Source organism: Equus caballus, chromosome 14, assembly GCF_041296265.1.
Source record: "Equus caballus isolate H_3958 breed thoroughbred chromosome 14, TB-T2T, whole genome shotgun sequence".
Lineage (NCBI taxonomy): Eukaryota > Metazoa > Chordata > Mammalia > Perissodactyla > Equidae > Equus > Equus caballus.
The window spans coordinates 65915707-65922156 of NC_091697.1; positions in this window are offsets into that span (position 1 = coordinate 65915707).

Genomic DNA, 6450 nt, shown 5'->3' on the forward strand with positions numbered 1-6450 from the left:
ACTTAGCACTCCGTGGACTCACGCCATATCTCTCACCAGTCTTTTTTTCTATTATCTCTGAAATAAGTTCCATTTCCCCATTGATTTGTTGCTTGCCACAAACACCTTGCTTGCAGCTATTGGAATTACTATAAACATATGCTTCAGTTTCATGCTGACTGAGTGTGCAGTTGGGGTTTCCACCACATCATCTTTTCCTTGGCAGCTCTACTCTCCCATACGGCTTAAATAATAATAGCCAATAACAGCTACCATTCATTGAGCACCTACTGTGAACCAAATTTTGCTGCAATTAACGTGTCTTATCACATCTTCCTCACCAAAACTCCATGAAATGAATTCTAATTTTCTTCTTGAGATGAGGAAACTGAGGCTCTGAGAGGTTAAGTAGCTTGACCAAAGTCATATAGCAAGCAAGTGTCAGAACCATGACAAACACAAGTTTATCCAACTGCAAAGTCTAAACCTTCAATCAGCACCCTGAGTCCTAATAGGGCCAGTGCCCTCCATCCCTAGTCCTCAGTTCCCCACTGCCACCTTCCCGTCAGGGTGTAATATTCCCCCCGTAGCTGAGACAATAGCTGCCCAACACCACTGACAACTGTTCATCCTTCTGTGAGAGACCTAACACTCAGAGCCGTTTCTCTTTTAAAATGTGAAGGCTTAATCTACTTTGCCAAACAGGCCCTCTTGAGGAATAAGGACTCAGCACAAGTATACAGTCTTGTCCATGAAAGCTTTGCTAATCCAGGTATCAGAAATAGTTTAATACATTCAGATGGAAATCTTTCCATATACCATTTAGTATTCAGAAAATACAGTTTTCTGTGTTCTTAAGCACCACACAAGGAATAAAGGGCAGCACTTTTCAAACATTTTTTTAAAACAGAACCCTTTATTCAAACAAAATTTTTCCTAGATCCTCAACGTATCACTCAGCTTCACAAAAGGAAAGAGATGGCACAAACAGGGTAATGGACAAGAGAGTAATAAACCGACCCTTGACAATGGTGCCACAGGGTTTACAGGAATCTAACAGGGCTGATAAAATACCTGGGGTGTGGTCATTGGTGGAGGGCTGCCGGTGACCAGCTCACTTTCAGGAGCATGGTCACTGGAGTGAGGCACTTGCTGATCAGCTGTTGTTGACGAGCGTGGGGCTGTCATTGATTTGCTCACTTTCAGAAGGCTGGAGTGAGGCTACTGTTGACTAGCTCATTTTCAGAAGCACGGCCACTGGAGTGATGCTGTCGTTGACTGATTTTCAGAGCTTGTGAATTAATCCAAAATTATCTTGAATTAACAGTAGTTAGTTGTTCATAATTTGGACTTGACTAAAGAATAGTTTTTACCCTTCTTGAATATGAAAAATAAGTACTTTCAATTCTTAGTGCCCCCTTTTGGTCTTCCCTCAGCCAAACCTATAGGAGAGACCATAAGGGATTATCCAGATGTTTATTTGAGGGGGCATGATTTTCAGCTGGTGTTGCCATTTAAGTGATCTAAGCACCAATTACTGTGGAGGAAAAAATAGCTCTAATTGCCAAATTTTTATATTATAATTCATGTGTATATTATACATAATTATTACTATATATACATATATTTATGTATTATATAAATTTATAATTTGAAAAAAACTGAGTACAGAATATTTAGGGCATCTTGACAAAGCCGATACAGGATGCAGGACAAAGTAGAAAAGTACAAGAAAGAAAGTAGTGATTTTCCTACCCATATGATGTTTTAAAGTGAGATTCTAATTTCCAAGGCACAATTTAAGATGGCTAGAATGTTATCTCATGAGATCTTGGTAGGAGCATATTTGACTTGTTACAGCGATTTTTAAACTGAATGAGTACGAGGGTGAGAAGATCAGATAAAAAACACGAAAGCGGCTGTAATATACACCATCAAGTTAGAGATGGCCAAGTGATTCACTCAAGAAAAGAACTTAGCAGGAGTTTCAAAAACAACACCTAGGAGTTTTCACACTAATGCACAGAAAAGAGCCACAAACAAGAAGACTCAGATAAAAACACGGCACAGTAAGTCGGACCTAGGAGTCTCTGACACTGGGTATAATGAGATTGCTGATTAGAATACACACAAATGAGAAGGGAGGTGTAGGGAAGCACCCGAATGATATACAATATCATTGTATTGCAAAAATGCAATGAAATTCGGGCCACCCACGGTAAAATGCACTGTGGAAAATATCTGGGCAAAGAAGAGAGGAAAAATTGGGATGCAATTATGAAAATACATTACAGAATGCCAGGCCAGAGAAAGAAAATCAGATTTAAGCACACAACACACTGCCAGGCACAAGGTGTTAAAAAACAGTTGCTGGCGCCGGCGCCGTGGCCGAGTGGTTAGGTTCACCGGCTCTGCTTCCGCGGCCCAGGGTTTCGCCGGTTCGAGTCCTGAGCACAGACATGGCACCACTCATTGGGTTGTACTGGGCTGGCCTCCCACATGCCACAGCTAGAACGACCCACAACTAAAAATACACAACTATGTACCGGGGGTCTCTGGGGAGAAAAAGGAAAAATAAAATCTTTAAAACAAAACAAAACAGTTGCTGAGTACATAAACTTTAATTAAAAGAGCACAAAAGCAGAAAACATAAAATTTAGTAATGAGAGCTCCAATTGTCCAAAAAGCATCTCTAAGTCTTATTTTACTAAAACCAGAGCATCCAGCAACTCTTTATATGCCAAAAAGCTAATTTCCTAGAAAGTAGATATAGCAAAAATCGAAGCCACTCTGGACCACAAAAGTGACCAGCAAGAAGGAATTGATTGATAAAGAGGAAGTGCCAGGCACCTTAAGAGAAGGTGAGCAACTCATCTTAAGATCTGTGACACCTGGTGAAGGGAACTCAAGACTGAGATTCTAGTTCTACAATTAAAAATGATCCTGGTAAGAAAAGAAAAAAATAAGCTTGAGAAAAAGAAAAAAGACGTCCCTTTTGACAAGCTCAGCTTTCAAAAGGACACATACAAAAGCTGAAACAGAGTGTGCAGAGAAAATGAATATGAGAAATGGTAAAAGCTTTAAACCTCTCCTCCCCTAATTAGCTGAGAATTTCTTTTAGAAAAATGCTTTAAAGGCAACAAAAAGGGTTTTATAAACTACGTGTAGAGCCAGATGTAAGGAAAGGGTTGAGGGATGACAGAGAATGTATGGCTTGGCTTCTTTTTAAAATTTGTCTTCTTTTACTTTTTTTTAAATCAAGAATAGTCTTTAGCCTGGAAAGTGAAAGACGCAAAAATGGCAAGAAGGAAATGAAGCCCATCATAGATACAGATATTTAAAAAGAACAACGAAGTCTCTGGGCCAGCACAAATTTTATACTGAGAGACCTTGCATGTGGTAAATGGAGCAAATCAAAAGAACTAGAGACAGGAAACGGAATTCCTATTTTAAAAAAAGAAAATGGTGGATTATACAGCTATAGACTAGTAAATAATGTTGATTCCAAGTCAGATTAGATTGAACTAGGTAAAAGACCATTTATACTATTAGAAATAGAAATGGTGATCTTTAGGAGTTAATATGGATTCACTAGGAAAAGTCATACAAACTAAATCCAGTTCATTTTTTTTTTCCCCCACAGGATAATGAGAATGGCAGGCAAAGAAATGGAATAAATAGTTACCTGGATTTCAGCAAGGCATCTGGTAAACAGCCACTGGCAGTCAATTGGCAGAGAAGAATTACTATACGGCAGAGAGAACGCTGAGACTTCACGTTATTGATTCCACGGATTGATAGCCACTTTAAGCTAGGAATACAGTGGCTTGACACAGGGTTTTGCCCTGATTCTCTGCTGTTTGTCATTTTTATCAATAAAGGTATAGAATTAATGATTTTGAATTTATCAGTGCCATTAGTGAGACAAGATAGCCAATTGTGCAATGTGATAGAACTAGGGTGCAAATCTTTTTCAACAGAAATGATGGCTTCAATCTAAGATAAAGTTTAATAAATACCAGGCCTTATTCTTGTCTCAAAGAGCAGAGGCATACACTGCATGAAAAATCAAGGTGTTGCTCAGTTTTAAACCTTACTTTATTATGAGGATAATGGTAAAAGATACCTCACATTGAGAGAGATTATAAATATTATCCCTAATCCTCAGAGCCGTCCTGCAAAGCAGGCATTATGTCCACTTTGAGGTGAGGAAACTGATGCCAAGAAGTCAAATAACTTGTCATAGCTCTCACAAGTTAAGTAAAGTTGAGAATCAAATTAAATTTGTCTGATCCCAAAATTTATGCTCTTTCCAAGACCACACACTGCTTTAACATCCAAGTTCATGTGGGAGCCAGACATCTCATTTGCTTTATTTCTAACTCCCATATGTGCTGGCTGCATTTTCTTTAACATTATCTTAATTCTTGGTGCAATTTCAAAATGGCCCTTCTTTTTATAAAGGAAAGAAAGGTTATTTTTTGGTAAGTAGTGTCACTCACTTAGGCAAAAAAATAATTTACTTCAAACACCCAAATCTTTCCAAGACAGTCTAGATAAGAGGTTGGCAAACTATGGTATGCAAGTCAAATCCAGCCTGCCTCCTGTTTTTATTTAGCCCATGAGCTAAGAATGGTATTTACATTTTTAAATGGTTGAAAAAAATCAAAAGAATATTTCATGACATAAAAATTACATGAAATTCAAATTTCAGCATCGATAACTAAAATTTTATTGAAACACAGCCATGCTTACTCATTCACCTATTGTCTACGGCTGCTTTCATGCTACAAAGGCGGAGTTGAATAGTTGTGACAGAGACCATATGTGGCGCTCTCATTGCTTCAAACTACTGTTCAACACACTACAAATCTCAGTGATGCAGGTATAATTCAACAGCATTTCAAGTGCCACACACATTGTCATACAGACACTGTATTACTTTTTATTACTAATGCATATTGATCATTAAAAAATTAAAGAAAAGTGAACTTTGAGTGTTGCGCTTTTAAGGCACAGTGGAACGTGGATTATTTTTTATACAATTATATGGCGAGGCATCATGTTTACTATGCAATGACACTTTAGCTGTGCTAAGAGAGTACAATCTATTCCGACATTATCGAACTAAGCACTCATCACAATGTCCCCAACTCACAGAAGCACAACGGTCAGAACAATCAGAAAACTTCAAACAGAATATCTCGTCACAGTAGAACTTATTCACACACAAAAAAATGAGAACAAGGGCGCAAGCAAAGTTCCTTTCCAAGTGGCTCACTTGTTAGCCAAGCAAAGAAAACTATTTGTGATGGTGAGTTACAGTTAATTCGATTGTTTGACTGCAGTAGCCAGAAAGTGTGTCCTGAAAAAATAAACTCATTTAAGAACACTAGCTTTTTAGCAAGGACAGTCACTTGAAGACTTGAGAACACCAATAGTCAACTAAAAAATAAGGCAAGTAATTTCAAGTAGTTTTCCTTGGCTTCTGACGAGTCAATAGATGTTACTAACACTGCCGTGTTATTGTTTACTAGAGAAGTCAATGCTGGGTTTGAAGTGACTCAAGAATTAGCCTCTGTGAAAAGTCTCCACGGGACAACTTCAAGAAAGAGTATTTTTAAAGAACTTGGGAAGATACCAATTCCACACAAACTGAAGTGGAATCTGCCAAGAGGGGTTGTAACTGATGGTGGTAAAAATATGTGTGTAATAAAAGGTTTACTGGACAAATTTACAAAGCTTGTGAAAATGTAAGATGTTTAAAGTCAATAGCTATATATTGTATTATCCTTCAGCAGGTATTTTGTGGGAAATATTTGAATCTGTCCCATTACTGAACTAGTAAAGTCAATGGGGCCAGCCCTGGTGGTCTAGTGGTTAACTCTCACCATTGCAGTCCAGGTTCATTTCCCCATCAGGGAACTACACCACCCATCTGCTGGTTGTCATATTGTGGAGGCCGCGTGCTGCCATGATGCTGAAAGCTATGACACTGGTATTTCAAATGCCAGCAGGGTCCCTCGTGGTGGACAGGTTTCAGCAGAGATTCTTCCAGACTAAGACAGACTAGAAAGATGGACCTGGCCACCCACTTTTGAAAAAATTGGCCATGAAAACCCTAAGAACAGCAGCAGAGCATCATCTGACAGCACTGGAAGGAGAGAGGACAGCGTAAAAAGACAAGGTAGCTTCCGCTCTACTGTACACAGAGTCACTAGGAGTCAGAATCGACTCGATGGCACTAACAGCAACAAAGTCAATGATGAATTTCATTCACTCATGTGGTCTTAACCATCATTGTTTCCAGGAAGTTCTGTCAGAAATAGAAACTGAATTTCCTGACTTGCTGAACCACACAGCAGTTTGATGGCAGTGGCAAAGTTTTATTGCAATTTTTTGAGCTCAGGACCAAGATGGAAATTTTTCTGATTGGAATCACCCTCACCTACTGTTAACAAACACTGAATG